Source organism: Poecilia reticulata, chromosome 18, assembly GCF_904066995.2.
Source record: "Poecilia reticulata chromosome 18, P_reticulata-male-v2, whole genome shotgun sequence".
NCBI lineage: Eukaryota > Metazoa > Chordata > Actinopteri > Cyprinodontiformes > Poeciliidae > Poecilia > Poecilia reticulata.
The window spans coordinates 18636200-18657111 of NC_088847.1; the positions used below are offsets into that span (position 1 = coordinate 18636200).

Genomic DNA, 20912 nt, shown 5'->3' on the forward strand with positions numbered 1-20912 from the left:
CTGGAAAAACAAAAGACGACGTTAAGATGGCTTTAAACAGCTGGAACTGATTTCAGTCTCACTCTTGCAGCAGATACTGGCGGAAGATTCACCCACCAAGTAGTTTATGACGTGAATAATTTGTACATTACAAAACAAGCATCTTCTGCAGCAAAAGGAAAACCGGATAATACAAGTTTTACTTTATTCTTGTGAACTTTAAACCATTACCTGGAAGAGTATAAAGGATTTAGAAATATTGGAAGACTGACAGCAAAACTTCTGTCATAGTAAGAAAAGCTAATCTTGCGAATCATGCAAATAAAAATAGTTTAAACCCAAACAAAAATCCCTCTTTAATATGTTTATTTAGCTACTTGCAGACATGAGTGACTGGAAACAAAACACAGCAGCCTGTTCTTTAGCTACATGTGCTAATGATTTAAAAAATATCACCCATTATTAAAAAATTACTATCTACTATATCTATGTACATATATTAACTGAATAAATAAAAGTTCCTGTAGACAATTTAGAAAACGTTGTTTTTGATTTAGTTTCTTTAAAATAATAAGTTTTCACTTCATTCATGTTCCACACATTTTTTTAATAAATGACAATTATAGTAAAAAAAGATTAAATCACATCTTTATTACCTTTACTGCTGAACGTCGACTAAAAACAGGATTTACTAATATTTTACTTTATCTGCTGTTAAAATTAGCAAAGCTGGCTCGATGCTAATTTAACTCGTTAAAAACCATCGTACGCTAATTGAATTTATTGCACTCAAGTATTATATGTCCACTTAGTTTTCACAATTTGTCAAATTCAGACTTAATGTCTGAAAATATGTACATGTACAGGCTGATGCTGTCAGCAATGCTCACTGTGCCAAAAACTAATGAAACTTGGTAGTTTAGAAAACAATTATAATTATCTAAATTTTTATGCAAAAGTAAATTATTTTATTATCTCTCAAGTTGAACATGTAGAAAGTACAAGCAGCTGATACAGTTAGCCATGCTAACTTTGTTACTACTAACAATAAAATTGTTAGCTTTATATAATTTCACCTACTAAGACAGCGGTATGAAGCTTTCACAAATAATAGTTAATAATAATTCATGGCAAAAAGGCTGTTAAATCATGCTACCAAGTAATTTTGTTTCTAAATAAATTCACTTCCAAGCTTATTTACTAACGTTTAACACACAAGAAGCATATTTATGTTTAAAACTAATATTAAGATATCTTAAGAAGGCAAATACATCACAACAGGAACACGTGGCAAAACCACAACAGCACAAGGGCCAGTACCTGTGTGTTTTATTACTATTGGCTGCAACACCAGCAGCAGATAATGGTCAAGTAAAAGCATCAGATCATGACCCAAAACACTGGATCTGAATCTTTTCCATTAAAATCTGCTTACAGGGAAACTACTTTAAATATTCCTTCCATCAAATCAGACACAAAAGCAGCTCACTGTGTATAAAACAACATCAGAGAGAAATTATGCTCCAGTTTTGCACTTTAGCCGTATGAAAGGGTGCATTTATTAGACAAGAATGCTTCATTTGAAGTTCAAACAAAACATACTCCATCTGCACATTGGTAAACAAACCGCAGCTTCACAAAACCTCATTTTAATCCCGACAACCACTGCAGACAAACACGCAGAACAGAGAACGTCAGCTGGTGAAATTAATTACATTTCATTTCTGTTTGCTGCAGAATAACCATGGAGCCGATTTAAATCTGAATTAACAAAAGGGGAGAATGAGTGAATGAGAGAAAAACAGAGGGGAGAGATAAGTAATTGTTTTCCTCATTACTTGATTTGTTGCTGTAAGGCCTTGTAATTATTGTGGTTGGGCTGCACTTAATTGCCGTTAGAGGTTGAAAGTTGAGGCTAAACAGAGAAATGAGGGTGACAGAGAAAAATAAAGAAATAAAGGAGGGATTAACAAGAAGAAAAGCAGAAAGCTGAGTGAAAGGATTGGTAATTATTGGAGCTGCTTTAAATAATAAGTGTTTAACAAACCAAAGTAAAGAGGTAGCGCAAAATAAACGTTTTGCTCGTGACCCGACGTGACATTTGAAAAGAAAAGCCGTTTTCACACGCAGAGCTCAGCGATGACGACGGCGAGTCCCCGAGAACCCGCCCGGCGTCGGATCAAGAGCAGTTTCTAAGCTTGTACACCTGGCGCCCGAACAGAACAACGTCGTTTCAGGAGCTTTAGGACGAATATGCAAACGATCACCACAGGACGCCTGCGATTCAAAGGAACCGGCTGAGCCGTTTCAGTGACCTGGAATAACTCGGGGATCTGTCCGCTTCCACGAGAAGTTTAGCGATAAACAAACCTCGCTGATCTCATTACAGGAGCAGCGCCATCAGAGAGGAGGCCCGGCTCGAAAAATCAATGGGATTGTATGAATAAAACAAACACGCCAGTCGGGGCAGCAGCTTCTAAACAAGACACAGAACTACAGACGGGATTTTATTTACAGCATTACAGACGAAAACAGACGGCGCCTGATGCAGCCGCTCGCTTTAATGTTCAATTCACCGTCTTTAATTAATGCCGTTAATCCTGGCTGTGGTCTTTTGCATCCATGCATCTCTGTCAATCAGATTTATTTATTTATTTAGGTTATTTTTAACCTAAAGAAGAAAAAAAAAACACAATTTTGATAAAGAATGAAAAGCATAACAAGACAAAACTAAAATTCCTACACAAAGTTTAGACCAAAAAAGTGAAGGTAGGATCATAAGTTCATTATACTTTTTCTTTTTTATGCATAGCATCAAAACAGCTGAGTCCTTTCTGTATACATATTTTTTAAACGCATCTCCGAGGAAATCCAGCTGAGTCTGCAGACAAACTCAAAACAGAGTCTTAAAGATCAACGGCTTTAAAAAGTGTGAATATTCTTCATCTTTATCTTGTTCCTGCGGTTAAAAGTCCGTTTGAAAAGAGACTAGAGAAAGTCTCTAGTTTTCTCTGACTACCCCTCCCCCACATGTTGCTGCACACTGATATTTGATGTGAAAAAAGCTCCCATATTTTTCCATGATATGCAAAAATACAAAAAAAAAAAAAAAAAAAAAGAACGAAAACATCACACCAAACACTCTTATTCAGGAAGTACAGTTTTAGAACTACTTTTAGGTTTTAACTTGATGTCTGGGAAACAACTACAGGCTGACCAGCTGATCAGATAACTAAAATAATTAACTATCGTTAAATTTAATCTTGAGAACTACTCCTATATTTATCATGGTTGTTTTATTCTGAATATCAAAATGAAAATAAACAAATGGCAAATCCAAGATGATTATGTTTCACTTCCTCTCTGTCAAACAGCCAGACATGTAAGATAAAGGATTTCTTACTTTTTAATTTCCACAAAGTCAAAATGTCAGATTTAGATTGTATGCAGCAAAGACACACACTTCATTCAGAAGCTTCAGGTTACTTTTAGCTTTAAGATATTCTCAGAAAATGTTCATCCTTTCAACATTTTTTTGACCCCTAGACAGAAAACGTGCTATATGTCAGAACAAATAAAAACTACCAACAATCAAAACTCACCACTTTTACGACTGTCTGATTTTGTCATCTGCAGTTTAATGAAAGTTCACCAAACATGCACTCCAGCATCAACTGATGCCGATTCATCACTGAACCCCACAGACCAAACACTGCTTCCCTTCAGCACAGAGAAAACTTGTTTTCTTCTATTTCTGAGTTAATGACGGATCTAGTTTGTCTTTTCTGTATGCAGATGCCTCTTCCTGCAGTTCGGTCATAAACACTTCTTCCTGCTCAATTTACCTCCATTTCTGTTCTTATGCATTTCCTCTGCTGCTTTCAGTTTTCTGATGCCTTCCTTGGTCCACAGTGATGTTTTCCTACGACAACCTTCCTCTTGTTTGTACTTCTTCAGGATTTAAGACGCAGCTGACTAGAAATCAGTTTCTTTTGCTGTATTTCACGTTGATCCTCCTTCTTGGAGGAGTTTTAAGATCCTCTGCACCGTTTCAACCAATAGTTCTCTTGTTGGGCCGTGTTTGCTGTCCGTCAGATGCGATAAACCTTTAGGGTAGTTTACCTGCAGATGCATTTGCACAGAAAAACCTGTGCAGGTATTTGTTTAAACACAGCCTCTTAAAATGCTTAAACTGCCTAGTTTAATAGTTCAAACACAACTGCATTAATATGCATTCACACTACTGGAAAAGCCAACTTCAAAAGGCTTTCTTATCTCTGTTCTATGTTTTACAGCCAATCAGTGGCAAGGAAAATTAATTTGGCTGCTTTGGAAAAGCCACATGGATATTTATAGTTTCCCAAGCTGCATTTTCTGTAGGATATTTTAGATATGCTCTACAAAAACATTTTTCACCAATCTGGAATCAAATTCCACAAAACAACCTACAAATATTAAGGTGTAAGAGTGAGAAAATAAAGTTTAGCAGAGTCAAATTACTGACTCGGCAGCTTGAAAAGTAAGAAATCTATATTTTCGTCCAGGCTTGTGCAGCTTAGTGAGAATTGCCTCACTGTTTTATGCTGAGAGTCTGTTTCACAGCTTTGTTTTTAAAAATCTGCACACAGAAACAACGCCGGCCGTTGTGTCACATCTTTAATAATGCAGCATGAAGGGGCGATAAAAGACGAGCATCTCAAACATAAACGATGCAGAACTAAGTACAACTGAGAACACCGAATATTTCAGCAGAAGTACAACTCTGACGCCACAAAACCGTTACGTTGACGAGCGCAATATTAACTCATGCATTGAGCTTTTTATTATCACGCTGTATGCAACAGCAGTCAAACAGGAGGATTTAGCTCCCCAGCCTGTATTTGTGGGTTTATTCTCTTGCCCTTAAAATATACTACCAGAAACCATAAAACTCCCAGACCTCTGTTCGAAAATTTCATAAACAAGTTTTATTACTGTCTAGATAAAACTACAGGGAGGCGCTGCTTTTCCTGAGAGATAATCATGTTCCCAGCGAGGGAAGAGAGGTTTTTATTTTTTGAATATATAGGAAGAAACAACCGGCACTATGCACAGCGTCTCGCTACGAAGAGGCGCGTAGGAGAGAGAGACAGAGAGAGAGAGAGAGAGAGAGAGAGAGAGAAAAGGCTGTAGCTGAGGGATTTGGGCGGCTGTGCTGTTCTGCCAAGCCTGCAGCTACAAACCCTGGACCAAAACAAAGAGATCAGTGCAATAAGAGCAGCAACGCTTCAAAAACATGGGCAGCTTTCTGCACAAACTCCTTTTCTATGCACACAATGCAGCAACTCGACATGCATGAAAGCGGCTTTTATGGAAAGTATATTAATTTAAATTAAAACAAAAGAGTCGAGTCAAAGCCAAGCCACTTCAGAGTCATGAGGTAATAAAAAAAAACAAACAAGCTGATTTCAAGCTGATCTTTGACCTGCTTTGGTCTCCTCTAACTGTCTAACTTGAAAGAAGTGTGTTTATACAAGTCAAAGTATCTCTTATGGCATTTCTCTAAAGTAAAAGATCAAAAACAAATAGTGTGAAAGGCAAGTTTTGTTGATTGAAAGTGCAGCCAGCTCCAGTAGGAACATTTAATGTCTCTCCTAAGTTAAAACAACGTGGTAGAAAAAGACATGGATTCAATTTTCCTCATTGGCTGTGCAATGAAACATGGCCAGACATCAGAAATCGGCATATGCTTTGCAGTCAGGCTACTGACATATCTTTTTTTATTCCTCTGCAGAAGCCGGTGGCTGACTCAGAGTCCAGGCGAAACAGACAACAGATTAGCTTGTGAGATTCTGGCTGTGATAAATATTTTTGTACATTTGCAGCGCTCATTATTTCCATCTTTGTATGAATTTCCTGAGGATTTCCGAACAGATGTTGGGCTGAAGTTCCTTCGCCGGCTGAGCCGAGAGACGAGACTATTTGTTTGGCAAGATCCGGACCGATTAGGCGTTTTTCTCTTTCTGTAGAGAAACTGATGCGTCCTAAAACTCCAAAACCCTCTTTGTTTTCTCACTCACAAATTCTGGTTTGATTTGACTCAAATAATCTGGATAAGAGCCCTTTCTTTGAGAGAATGAAAACTTTTAAACATATTAGTAGTATTCTTAAAAATATAAAAAACTCCTCGTTCCTAATCATAGAAGTAGGCTGAACAATTAGATTGAGTATCTTTGGATTATTTTTAAAATTTTAAATCATTGGGAAATGGCAAATATAAAGCTTCATTACCTGCAACTCATTTGACTGGTGTTCAATCTTTTGATAAATAAATATAAGCTTTGATAAATATCTATAATCGCTTCTTTAAACCAATCCAGCCAAATTTGCCGTAATGCGATTATGCGACACTTTGCGCCATCTGAAAAGTGTCAATAGTTTCTGAAAGGGGAGACGTTGCGCTTTGCGCCCAAACTCGGGTTAATACGGTAATTTCAGTCCCGCCATAATAACAGCTACAAAGTTGCTTAAAAGTCCATTAAAAGTGCCAACTTTGCATTATTTGGTAAGTAGTGAGACTTCAGTGCAAAGCTGGCACTTTTAATGGACGTTGTTGATTAATTTCACTTCCTGCTACGACGGGAATGAAATTACCGTAATAACCCGAGATTGGCTGGAAAGTGCAACGTTTCCTCTTTCAGAAACTGTAATGCATTAAGGGTGTCATTATTTACCGAATGAAACTTCATGACAGCAGTTATAAACATTCATAACGACTCCTTCATGTTTATAACAGGTGTTATGTCACGTTTATGGCAGCGTCATGTCAATATTCACACCTCTTCAATAACGTGTTACCTCTGACTAATTCTGAGGCTTTTTATGTAGATTGATACGATTTGAAGTAACTGATTGCTGCAAACTAATATAATTTTCAGCCGTTTAGATGAGAAAAGTGCTAAACTCTTCACATAATAATATGAATAAATTTAGCTAGGCTTGCTAAGTTATGCTACTTGTATAAAATTTGCTGATTATCCATCACAGCTTTCCAACAGTTTGTAAAACTGGTCATTAGATACAAGAGAAAATGTCGTAATAACCAGAGTTTTCTCTGTTTCTCTCAAGTACATTATTTGTTCCAAAGGAAGACGAGTTGAACTGAAAGAGTTACTTTATGAAAACCAGAATAGAAAAACACTAATACTCTCCACAAAAAGCTTGTTTATGTAAAAACTTGTGTTTATATTATGCACGCATCAGAATCCCAACAGTAATAATGTCATTTTAGCAGCAGTAGCAATAGTTGCTGCTTTTCTGTTTGAATTGAAATGAATTACATCACGTTATGTGTATCATATTTAATCTGAAGGCCATCATACAGTCTCCAGTTGACCCAAACCTACAGAGTTACCTCTAGAAACCAGTTAGTTTGGTAAAAAATAAAATAAAGAAAGTAAAACAGAAGCAGTCTGCATCCAGTAGCATTTCTAAGCCTATTTCATTGTTTAAATTGTGTTTATTATCTTTGGAAGTAGCGGGGCGGCGTTCCCCTCCTGAGCTATTTAACCCAGTGATGCTATTCCACGAAATCAGTGAGAAATAAAGCTCGTGTCTCCCTAAAGCTGGAAAGTAGCAGCAACTAGTAATAACTACATAAAGTATTTCATTAGCATCCAAAGCGCTTTCAAGAAAAAAATGGAAACAACTGGAAGTAGAGGAGAAGAAAGGGTTGTAACTTGTTTCTTTAGAGGTGGGCCTCGGGGCATTTTGATTTTCCAAACTTTTCTGAATTTTCCTCTTTTTTGTTTTGAGTCGTCTTCATTTATAATTTACACATGTGAACAAATCTAATGAGCATAAAGGGAGAAGCAATCAAAAGGTATAAATAAAACAAGAAATGAGAATGAGATCATTCAAGCCGCAGTTGAAAAGACAGAAACACTATTAAAACGCGACGGGTTTGTCCTTTTCCCCGTTGCAGCAGATCAATGCGTTCATTAGCATGCTGCTCCGTCCGCCTGCAGCCGTTACGCACGCACACCCACACACACATGCACGCACACCCATGCACACACACACACGCGCGCATGCGCACACACACACACACACACGTGCGCACGCACACCCTCAACTTTCCCTCTCTGTTGTCCGTAATCATATGCAGCACACACACTTTGAACTCCCCCTTTCGGACCACTTAGTATCCCTTCCTCTTTTCCCCACCAGTCGACGTGCCGCTCTCCGTTACGCCGCACAAACACTCCGGGGGCCTCCTCTCATTCGGATGCCACTCTGCTGAAAGAGCTCTGCTAGCGGCATGCAGAACACGCACGCTTTCATGCTCGGGATGATTATGGCTTCCATCTCCAAATAATTTGTATAATATGAATTCATGCACATTCACACGCCCTTATATTCACGCAGGAAAGTCTTTTCTTTCTCGTCGCAAACTGAAAAACAGATTTGACGCTCGCACATCCTCTAGCTGAACAGTTTTACCCAAATTGGAATAATTTTAAGTCGAACCCCAGACACTCCTGCCTCTCCGTGCCGACAGCTCATTAACTTATCTTCTCTAAACTCCCCCTCAGAAACGACGATCTGGCCGTGTTTGTTCTCACTTTTGCTCCCCGTCTGTTTTATTGGGACTCTGCTCACAGCTGGTTATCATTGTTGATGCAATCAGCTTGGGAGGTGATTACCAAAACACCGTCAGCCAAGAACAAATCTCTCCAAATGTTCATTCAACTGCAAACGGCTAAAAAACAAACATAACAATAACTTTAGAATATTTCGACTGGTCATTTAGAGTACCAAAAAAAAAAAAAAAAGTATTAGGTGATATTCTGAAGATCCGATTCTGCATCTTAATGCTTTTTTGTATTTTCATTTAAAGGTACAGTGCACATTATTAAAAAATAAAATAAAAAAATAAAAGTACGATTTAGCCCTGAAGGATAATTTCCATCTGCAGTCGCAACCGGTAGGTTGGCGGTTTAGAATAAGATTAAATCAGGATCTATTAAAGTTGATGTAAGTCAGTCCTGTTGCCATGGTTACCGCCATGCTGAAATCATTTGTTTGCATTGAAGTGGTTTACAGGTGAGGATGTTTCTGCAAGTACATTCAACATAATTAATCGGATCACGAAGAACTGTAAGGAGACGGGTTCACGAAAAGGGTTTTCCACTGGTTGGGTTTAGATTGATGGTGTAAATCTGAACCCAGATTAAAAATGATTTGCTTCATGTTCAGGTCAGGTTTGAGCTCCTGTGGCGCGATTAATAAGGCTAAAGTCCTGACAGAAAACCAAACGAGGATGCACCATAATCTACTCGTTCTTGTCTAAATGGAGAAAACAGAAAATAAGGCCTTCATCAGATTGAAACAAGTGCAGCACCCAGTAAATGCAGAGCCCGACCTGCTCCAGTCCCATCAGTCACAGAGGATCTGCACTTGACTCACGCTGCGATAAAAACAAGCCACAAAATGGAGCTGGGGCATTTTCAATAAAAGCTAAAAATGAGACAAATTATTAAAATTATTGACTAAAAATGTTAATTAAGAGACTTTGGACTTGGGCCTTTATCTAAAGTTAATGAGTCGGATTGGGCTTGGACACAACATTGACGGTCTTGGGGCAAGTTGGACGTTTTTTAGGCTGGATCCAAACTCTATTAAGCGGTGCCAAACCATTTTTAGTACCTATTTTTGAAAACTCATCATCAGAAGACTATCGGTCACTGACTGGCTACAGCAGGGGCGTCAAACTCTAATCAAGATCCTGAATGCTCTTAAAGGGCCGGTTCCCACAACAGGTTGATAAAACCTGTTCACAAACTGTTAAAAGTATCAATTAATTCTTAAATTAAATATTACTGAACGTCTTTTCAGTCCCTCCAGGACTGTGTGATTCTTTTTGTGATTTCTTGCAATAAAACAGTGTCTGTGGTACTAAATTGGAAATGTTTCCGATATTTGTGCTTATTTAAATGCTGTATAGATTGTGGACTATAATCTGACATCAATTTAGGCCGAGGTAGATGTTTAGTACAAGAAAGAAAGTTTTTGACAATTTTTGAGAAAAATCTGCAATAAACTCCCAATTATTAGTGCAAAAAAGAGCGGGGATTTGTTGATTTTTGTGTGAATTTCCACTATAATTCTCAAGAATCTGTAGGAACTGATTGATGTAATTTGGCAGCAAACAGATAAAAACAACATTAATTTGATTAATAACATAACGTTTAAGCTCACTTAGTGCTAGTCTAGAATCTAGTGGGCCACATAAAAACCTGTGGTGGGCCGGATTTGGCCCACGGGCCTCGTGTTTGACACCTGTGTGCTATTTGGTGGATTCCCAAGAGTGATTCATTTTCAATAGACGCATCATCTTTAGAACTACAGCATCTATTAGATGGGAAGCCTTCAAGGCTTTTATATGGGGTCAAATGATAAGTTACACAAGAAATAAGACAAATAGAAACTTCCTGGAGATGGTAAAACTTAAAGAACAAATTAAAGAGACTGAGCTTGAGATAAATGTAAAGGATTCTAAAGAAAAGCAACAAAAACTAATATTAAGGGCAAAATATAACAAACTATCTACTAACAAAGCTTCATCAGAGATATTCAAGCTGAAACAATCCTACTACGATCAAGGAGAAAAGGCAGGAAAGCCTCTAGCCTGGCGCATTAAAGCTATGCAGAATGAAAGGGCAATAAATGAAATTACAACTGAAAATGAAAATATTTCTGAGCCTCTAAAAATTAACGATCTCTTTAAAGATTATTACTCAAAATTATATACATCTAAAGGACACATATCACAAATATCACTTGATTCATTTTTTAACTCTATAAATATCCCCACACTTATAGAAACGGTTAAATCAGAGCTGAATATCCCGATATCTATAGATGAACTTTCAAATGCAATAGATAAATTTAAATCAGGGAAAATACCCGGTCCGGATGGGATCCCTTTGGACCTTTATAAAATATTTAAAAACAGACTACTACAGCGCCTCTACAATAGGCTTGCAGAAAGATAAAACCCTTAAAGAATTACCTCCTTCTCTACGAAATGCAATCATAACAGTACTACCTAAACCTGGAAAACCTCCCGCCAGATGCGAATCTTTTCAACCAATCTGTCTTATAAATTCTGACATAATATCTAAGGTACTAGCACTTGGGCTTGAGAAATGTTTACCATCTCTTTCTGAACCTGATCAGAACGGATTCATAAAGGGGCGGCAAGCTAAATATGAACATCCCGATACTGCTTTACTTTCACTTGATGCAGAAAAAGCATTCGACAGAGTGGAACATAATTATCTATACAATGTTTTATCTCAATTTGGCTTGGGTAGTTATTTCATAACCTGGATTAAAATAATTTATAATAAACCGACAGCCTCAGTTATAACGAATAATAATATATCTGATTCATTTAATCTAGCTAGGGGAACACGTCAAGGGTGTCCCCTCTCACCCCTCCTCTTTATTCCTGCAATTGAACCATTGGCTTTTGCCATAAGGAACAATCAAAACATACAGAATATAAAATCAGAATAAAAAGTATTGAATCTAAAATTAGACTATTTGCAGATGACATTATTTTAATGATGTTTAATCTGAAGTCCTCAATCCCTCAACTACTTAAAACCATCCTTCCTTCCTTCCTTCCTTCCTTCCTTCCTTCCTTCCTTCCTTCCTTCCTTCCTTCCTTCCTTCCTTCCTTCCTTCCTCCTCCCTCCCTCCCTCCCTCCCTCCCTCCCTCCCTCCCTCCCTCCCTCCCTCCCTTCCTTCCTTCCTTCCTTCCTTCCTTCCTTCCTTCCTTCCTTCCTTCCTTCCTTCCTTCCTTCCTTCCTTCCTTCCTTCCTTCCTTCCTTCCTTCCTTCCTTCCTTCCTTCCTTCCTTCCTTCCTTCTATCCGTCCGTCTGTCATTATTTTAATGTCTAATCTGAAGTCCTCAATCCCTCAACTACTTAAAACCATCAATGAATTTTGGTTGTCCATCCATCCATCCATTTTCTAACAACCTTTGTCCCTTAGTGGGACAGGAGGGTTGCTCCCACAACCCACAACCTTCTTGCTGCAGGGCAACAGCTCTACCAACTGTGCCACTGTGCAGCCTACACACACACACACACCTAGGGGCAATTTGGAGAGGCCAATTAACCTGACAGTTATGTTTTTGGACTGGGAGGAAACCGGAGTACCCGGAGAAAACCCACCATGCACAGGGAGAACATACAGAAACACCGGAGCCGTGAATCAAACCCACAACCTTCTTGCTGCAGGGCAACAGCTCTCCCAACTGTGCCACTGTGCAGCCTACACACACACACCTAGGGGCAATTTGGAGAGGCCAATTAACCTGACAGTCATGTTTTTGGACTGGGAGGAACACGGAGTACCAAGAGAAAACCCACCATGCCCAGGGAGAACATGCAGAAAGACCAGAGCCATGAATCAAACCCACAACCTTCTTGCTGCAGGGCAACAGCTGTACAAACTGTACCACTGTGCAGCCTACACACTGACACATAGGGGCAATTTGGAGAGGTCAATTAACCTGAAAGTCATGTTTTTGAACTGGGAGGAACCCGGAGTACCCGGAGAAAACCCAAGCATGCACAGGGAGAACATGCAGAAAAACCGTGGCCGTGAATCGAACCCAGAACCTTCTTTCTGCAAGGCAGCAGTTCTACTAACTGTGCCACTGTGCAGTCCCAAAGCTAAATCCTATCTTTAAATCAGTCCACCTCAAATTTAACAAGGGGACGATCTCTAAATTTGGCTCAAGAAATTGAACAGCAATTATCTTCATCAAGGAGGTGTGGGTTATACTTAGCTCTGTCTTCGCAAGTTGGGCATGCGGCATATTTTGATTTGTTGAGAGCTCGAGCGCCGTAAATGTCCTCGTCCTTTGCCCTTTTTACCAGCACAGAAGTTAGGGTCTGGTCGTCCCGTCTCTTTGTAGGGCGAACGTCCTCGGCCGAGGACGTTTTTGGAAGATTTTCCAAATCTTCCCCTACGACTGCCCTGTCTTGAGACAGGTCTTCCATCGCCGCTTCTGTCAGAGCAGAGGTTGAGGATCTAGATCCAACAACCTCTGCTCTGCAAACTTCCCCAGCCGGGGAAGCTTGGTTGGCAATCGGGGCAGGGTTGAATAGATAAGCATCAAACTCATCGTATTCAATGGACTCATCCCTGTGGCTACCAACGTCAAATGTCACGCTAGGAAGAATCTTGTTAAAGATTTTCCTCACTCCGGTGGTAATCAAGTAACCAGCACCAAAAGTTAACGGAAAAAACACGGTGGCTACGACCTGTTCCATACTAAAATCACTAAAACACACAGAACTCTAAGTCAAAGATGCTTGGAAATGACCTCCTGTTATGAGACCCAAGCATTCATAACCTCAGATGTTCTTTGATCTATGTCATAGATGATGAGGTCATAAACAATGAGCTCACTGTAGTTCTGGGGAAATGTCTTGCTTCTGATGGTTGCTATGGAAACGGTCAAATCAGTTCTGCATGACTCAAACTATTAACCCTTTGCAACTGCATCACTTGATCATTCGAGGCGCCATGACAAACTTCAGAAGGGTATATTTCAGGAGGCTTGGGATTAAAACAGGGATTTTAATCTTTAAATATTAAATTTGGATTGACAATGGTATATTAAACCATTAATTTAAGAAGGATTTTTCATCGTTCTATCAGGTTTAAAATTTTGAATCATACTTGACTTAAAAATATCTTAAAAGTAAAATTAAATGTAACTTACAAACATTTGCTGCTGCTGCTTTTTTAAATTGCGACAAGAAATTTTGCCTGCTTGGACAAAAGCTACAAAGAAATACTTTAGGTTTAATAATTTTACATGTTAGCATAAAAAAAGAATAAAGAATGATCCCTAAGAAATGGTGCTGCCGCTCCATAGTTGATGGGTTGTAAACGACCCATTAGAACACATTAGTTCTACGGTGCGGAAATGTAAACAATAGACCAGGGGTGTCAAACTCTATTTTACCGAGGGCTACTTCAGCATATTGGCCACCCTCAACGGGCCACATTGACGGTACAAATCAGGAGTGCCCAGGTCCAGACCTCCAGACTGCAACTTTTAGATGCATCCCTGCTAAAACACCCCAGACAAAAGGTTGATTCCCTCATTCAGTTCTGTAGAGGCTTATAATGAGTCAATGATCCAGGTGTGTTAGAGAAGGAACACATCTAAAGTGTTTCTTTAGATGTGAAAACTAGGCTTGGAACAGCGACGAAGAGTTTTAGCAGAAATAAAAGGTAAACTGAGAAGAGTGTTCAACGTACCATCCATGTCCTCCTGTGTCATTTTATTGTGGAAACTGTGACGACGACACACACTGGGTCAACTCAGCTGCAACAGAAAGCCACCAGAGCTGTGCAGAAACGAGTCGAGTCAAGCAGCACTGCTGGTGCAAAAGAGCCATTAGTGTGATGGTTTATGGTGCCGCTTCTTTTTGCTTGCAGTAGCACAAGCATCTCCTTTTCCCACAGAAACCAGTAAACATGGAGGACAGACTGACAGGAAGCACCAGGATTAGACAGCAGAGAACTGAGTGAACCATCCCTCTGACTATTTTGGGCATCTGTCAAAAAGAACTGTCCAAAAAAGAAAAGTTGAATGCTAGCATGAGTCTTGTGTCAGGCTGACAGCGATACACTTCAGGTATGGGGTTGTTTCTGATCCAAGGCTCAGCTTCAGCCAAAAACTCTGCAATATGTTAGGAAAGGGATAAAAGAGTAACTTTCCCCCAATGATCCAGCAGCAATTTGGCGTTTTTCCAGCACGCAGGAACCGAGTGGAACAAAGAAAAGATCACAATCAAGTGGTTCAGGGTGAAGAAACTCCAGATTTTAACCCCATTAAAAACCCAGGATAAGTTCTGAAAAGCAAGAGAACAAAAAGGTAAAAAATGGACAACCTCAACAAAGACTGTTAGTCTTTACTGACCAACAGTAAAGACTAATTCTTTAACTGGACTCTAAATGAAACTTTCTGCGTTTATTGTTCGTTCTAAAGAAAGTACTCTCGGACTCAGTGATTCTGGTCATGGCCCCGTCTCTTTTCTGGACATTATTGCTGCTATTAACTGCCTATCCCTTCATTTTCATCAATAGAAAACGTTGCTTATCCAATGATTGGACAAAAAATGGACAACCTCAACAAAGACTGTTAGCCTTTCCTAAATGGTCAGCACTGAGCGGCCACAGAAACAGAATCTCTTTGCGGCTGCTGGACTTAAATCTCGATATTTAAATGCAGCATGTACATCTCATGGGGGAAAAAATGTCACTTGTTTATATTTTCTGGTCCAGCCAACAATCTGTCAGCAGAGGAATTGGATGTCATTTTCCAAACACCTGACAGCGGGGGAAAAAAAAAAACAGCATGATGATGGGGTTGCTACCCCAGACATCTCATTCATATACGATTAATATTTTACAGGTTCTGAAATGGCAAAATGTCAGCCTGAAGACAGAACATATCTTGTTTACTCAATAAAAACAGCAGAACCGTAGTTTCACAGACCGGATTAAGTGTAGAGTGTAATTTACGCTCGGTGACGCCAGATCACATTCATTTTCAGAGTCCTGCATTGCCTCAGTTTGCATTTGCTCTCAGAGAATCGATTTGAATACAAGTTGGAAATTTGTACCTCCGAGCCCCGCCCTCACGCTCCGTTTCCCACCCTTATTTACTGAGACAGAACCGGCAGAACATGAGCCTTGGTGCAGCTCAGAGTTGAGACCCAGGTCACGCTTTATGCTGCATCCTGTCGATGTTCGACAAGAAAAAAAAAGGGGGTCTTTAAAATTCAATAAAGCACCCCAGAAACAAGTTTGAGCAAGAATATCTGCTGTACAGGGTCATCCACCACATCCACGCTTACAACTCTGGATCCTTCACAAATCGCAGAAACTTTGAGAACGTAGCTTCTAAACTGTTTATGGGATTTTTCTCTGTCTCTGTTACAGTTTTACTACTATTGCTGCTTCTTTCTCTTCGTCTTTCCATTGAAAGTATATCTGGCCTGGTGCTTTGTGTTTGTCGCTCTGCTGGAAGCGGCCATTAATAGGAGTAATCGCTGAAATCCCACCGTTTCCTTGTATGGAAAGTAGTTTTTTTTTATTAAGATGCCCCTTTCTTAGACAAAGTCATTAACTGGACTCTAAATGAAACTTTCTGCATTTATTGTTCATTCTAAAGAAAGTACTCTCAGACTCAGTGATTCTGGTCATGGCCCCGTCTCTTTTCTGGACATTATTGCTGCTATTAACTGCCTATCCCTTCATTTTCATCAATAGAAAACGTTGCTTATCCAACGATTATGTGATTAGTTGTCTGCCAGTCTTGGAAGTTTTTACTGATGCCGATTTTCTTTCTATAGAAAGTACGCCTCGCCCAGGGATTCAGTAGCTGTGCTACTTTCTTGTCTAAGTACTGAGGAAGATATTGCCACTCTTACCCTGTGCACTGGGTTGTTCCTCTACAGAAAGTACCCCTGGCCACGTCATTCTCTATTCATCTGTTTTTCTTTCTTTAGAAAGTACAGCTTTACCTGTGCCATCCTAAGCCATGTTTCTTTCCTGGATGAAGGCGTCGACGTCGGTGTTGCTCATCTATTTTTTCCAGCAGAAGGTGCTCTTGGGGCGGCGCTACCGTTTTACTCTGCATCGCTTTCTGTGAAACCGACTCTGGAGAAGGTTTTAAAAGGAAGTGGTTCCTCCTCACCTGGAGAATAACGTTTTGACATCCGAGTTCGACTAACCCGATTGTTACAATTTGGATTCAATTGACCTGCATGTATAATTGGATCTGAATCTGACTACATGGTTAGATTGGACTAACATACAATTATTTTAATCACCAGTGAACTAGTTTTTCTCGTAAAGTGCCCTGAGATGACATCTGTTGTGAATTAAATCTCACTCAGATCTTCAGCTCCACATCATTTTGCACATTTCACCTCCAGTGATCTGAGCACAGTTTTGATGCCTTTACTGGATCACAGATCAAGCTGAAACTTCAAGAGTACTTTGGACCTCTTTGGAGAACACAGACAGCTGAGAAGGCAGAGAAAATGATCAGCTAGCAGACCATGTGCTATTGCCTTCAAGCCGACATTTCACCACGGCCAAGACAAAAATAATCAGAGCTGCTCCTCATCCTTGATTCTCTCCATCAGGCAGCTAAATATGTACAATAAGAAATAGACGCAGGTCTGTTTATTTCCTCAGTAAAAGAAAAAATCCGATAAAATTTCTAAGTTTGAGTAAACCATTTTTATGCACACTTCTTACACTCTTAAGTCCTAAAGTGCAAACCTTACATTTCTACCACAGTGTAGACATTCGGCTCACAAACATCTAAACTGATCTCAGCTAAATATAAATATATTCCCTGAAATGCACTAAAAAACACATTCTGCCACTTCTGCACACATGCACCGCCTGCACGCTGCATCTGTGATTAAGAGTTGAATAGAGGATCTGTCAGGTCATTCTTCTTCTCTCTCGTCTCCTCCTCTGCGTACCCGTCCCCATCAGTCATGCCTTGAACCTCCTGACCAGGACGCGTAAACAAGAACGACCTGCAAACTGCCCGAGGAGTCGACACACAAACATAACTCAACTGCAAACGCACACAGAGACAAGGAGCATCAGAATCAGCTTTTCTGGCCAAGACTGTGTGCAATCGATTACGGTTTCAAGCGCTCTCGCTGCACGGATTTTAAAGTATGAAGAATGAAAAGGAAGGTTTCAAACATATGCAGCTATTTCTCTTAGCGTGGCAAGTTTTGGTGTTGCAATAACGGTTATTTTGTTTCACAGATAAGTTGACAATTCTGGCATCAGAGAGACGCTCTGGGGGAGGAAACTGACACTGTGTCACCGAAGTGAAGGTAAAAGTAAACAGTTTGTGTCCAGAATGTGTGGGGTCTGCAGAGATGTTAGCTGCCCTCTTCCTGACTCTAGACCAGGGGTGGGCAACTCCAGGCCTCGAAGGCCGGTCTCCTGCAACTTTTAGATGTGTCTCTACTTCAACACACCTGAGTCAAATAATGAGGTTGTTAGCAGGACTCTGGAGAACCTGACTGCACTGAGGAGGTGATTAAGCTATTGGATTTAAGTATGTTGGACCACGGAGACATCCAAGAGTTGCAGGACACCGGCCCTCCAGGACCAAGTTTGCCCACCCGTGCTCTAGACATTTACAAGTCCTAGATGGAGGGATCGGCAGCTATGATATTCTTCTCAGAAATACGTGTTCATTGCAGTCTGGACTTTTTCTGCTTTGTGGATCTGAACATTTCTTTTTCCTTAAAGACTTTTAGGCTGTTATTGAATAGTAAATGGACAGGAAATAGAAAGGACGTGCAGAAAATGATCATAGACCAAGAATCAAACCCATACAAATTTCGTCAAGAACTTTCACCTCTGCACCAACCGAGCCGCCCAGCACACCGGATCTGAACAAATCTTACAAAAATGCATCAACATTCATCTAATTTCAAATAGAAAAATAACTCAGTAGTGGGAAGAGTGCATGCAAAATATTTAGCAAACTAAAAAATTTTTCTTTACTAAGGAAGAAGGCACCTCAGACTTTGTAAAAGCTTTGTTTAAAAAAGAAAAAATGATGCATAACCGTGAATGACACATGGAGAAAAAAACAAAATGTCAAACAGCGAGAAACAAAATGTTCCAACGCAACTGAAGTAGAAAACGTGCTCCTGTGAACTGGTGTGCATCATGTTTCAGGAGGAAGACTTAAGAAACAACCTCTCAACATCTGCACCCTGAAAGGCAGCAGGTGACCAGTCACAACAACGGTGGAGTTATGGCAGGAAGCCGCGGGGCTCCACTCGCGGCTCATTTCCTGCCCCGCTGGTATTTGGTGCAACAAATGGGGCCCGGGTGGAGTCCTGCTGGAAAGCAAGCGGCGTTCATGTCACGAGGGCAACAAACTTCAGAAGGAAAGCAGATCTTTGTTTACACAAGTTGACACATGCAGAAGAATCAAGTGTTGGATTTTAACATGTGCCAGCAGAGCGAGAATAACTGGGCTGGGATGAGTTTTCCTGGCTTCAGGTTTAGTCAGCGTCAGTGAAATAAATGCTGGGGAAATGTAGTTCAACCCTAATTCAAGGCAGGAGCTGAAACTCCAATATGTGAGGAACACAGAGGATACAGACAAGGATTTCCTCAAGGAAGTGGTGGAAAAACCTCAGACTCAAGAACAATATCTCGATTTTCTTTTGCTCTTGCAGAGTCACAGAAGTTTGATTTTACAATTTGTGTGCATTTTAAGGACTGAGGAGGATTGTTTTTGGAGGGTTCTGTGACATACAGTCGAGAATCATTTTATTTTACTTTTAGGCTTTAAAACAAAGAAAAACTAAATTTTTGCAAAAGAAAAAAAGAGAAAAAGATGGAATGTTGTTGGTGGAAAATGTAAAGCACAAAGGTTCCAACCTAACAAAACAGATTTAAACAAATTAGACTTTTTTGCATAATTCTGTTTTGAAAGGTAAGTACAACAAATACATTACTTATTTGATGAGAAAACCCAAAGAACGTGACCATGACAAGTCTGCGACGTTTATGGGCCTGAACTTGTTTCTTAGATATGTCCAATTGTTTCTTCCTTTACTTGTTTTGACACAAGCCAGTCAGCTCTGACTGTGACCTTTGCGTTATTGTTCTCATAAATGCATCTTTTCTTCTTCCTCAACGTTTCTATTAAACGTCCGTCACACCTAAAGAGACATCTATTCCCATCTGGCTACGTCGCTCCCAGCTGCACTTAAAAACAGACAGAAAGGATAAATGGAAAGCAACAGAGGTCTGTATATTTAATTTTTCTGAGCAGCATCACCGCCTCACAAGCGCGTAACATCTGCCCACGCGGAAAAGATAACAGATTTGTGCATGGCCATTTCATGGCTGCTCCACAAATTAAATCTGGAAACAGTGTTTGACATTTGCCATGAGGCTTTTTTCCCCTCCTCCTCATCTCTGCGCAGTGAGAAAAAAAAAAAAATCTGATCGGAGATCTTTCCGGTAATAACTCCTATCACACCTCCATGACAGAACAATTTTCAGCAGTGGGCAGAAAAATTTCCACCGTAAATAAGACAGTATGGTGTCGGTGGGGGGGCGGAGAAAAGCCTCTTCCCAGGCTGACATTTTGCACGGCTTGTCTCTGAATTTATCCAAACTCCATGTGCAGATAAACATTACGGCTTAATGGTTTCTGAAATGCATTTTTTTTTTTTTAGTAATGCACTGGGATGGAAAAGTGATTTTAAGCTAGAAAACATTCAGATAGTTTTCCACTCAGCCTCCCTGATAAAAACAGACTTTAAAGCGTTTTTTTTGTTTTTTGTTTCTTTCTGCTGCCTCGGCGTGAGCCGGCGCTGTCCAGGGTGCTGGAGCCGGCGCTGATCATGGTGCTCAACTTGCCAGACATTTCTGACAAAGAGAGGGAAGAAAAACCAAATCCTGCACTTTTATCTCCAGCCCTGTTTCTGGCACAGGCGCGATTTTCTTTTACAGCAGGAGACCCGGTTTATAAATCTTAATCACGAGCAGAACATAAATTTTAGAGTCAGTTCTTAGAAATTGGGAATGGATCTAAGCCTGTAAATGTGAAGGTTAAACAGAAGACACATTCACATTAGAGTAGTCGGCTTTTCTTTTGGCAGTTTTTGCCCAGTGAAGGATTTTATAAAGCATATTAAAAGGCTTGTAAAAACATTAAATGGAACAAAAGAAGGTTTCTGATAGACCGAGACAAGTTATTATCTCTAGAAATCATAACTTACTTGGTATCTTTACTCAAAAAAATAAAAATAAAATGATGTTTTGTAAGAATCTCAGAAAGA

At 39.9% G+C, this 20912-nt stretch overlaps 1 protein-coding gene across 2 annotated transcripts in view; it reads right to left on the reverse strand.

Annotated features, from left to right (window-relative positions):
- Positions 1–20912, reverse strand: part of pcxb (pyruvate carboxylase b) — a 392212-nt gene that overhangs the window by 80369 nt on the left and 290931 nt on the right. The window lies entirely within an intron of this gene.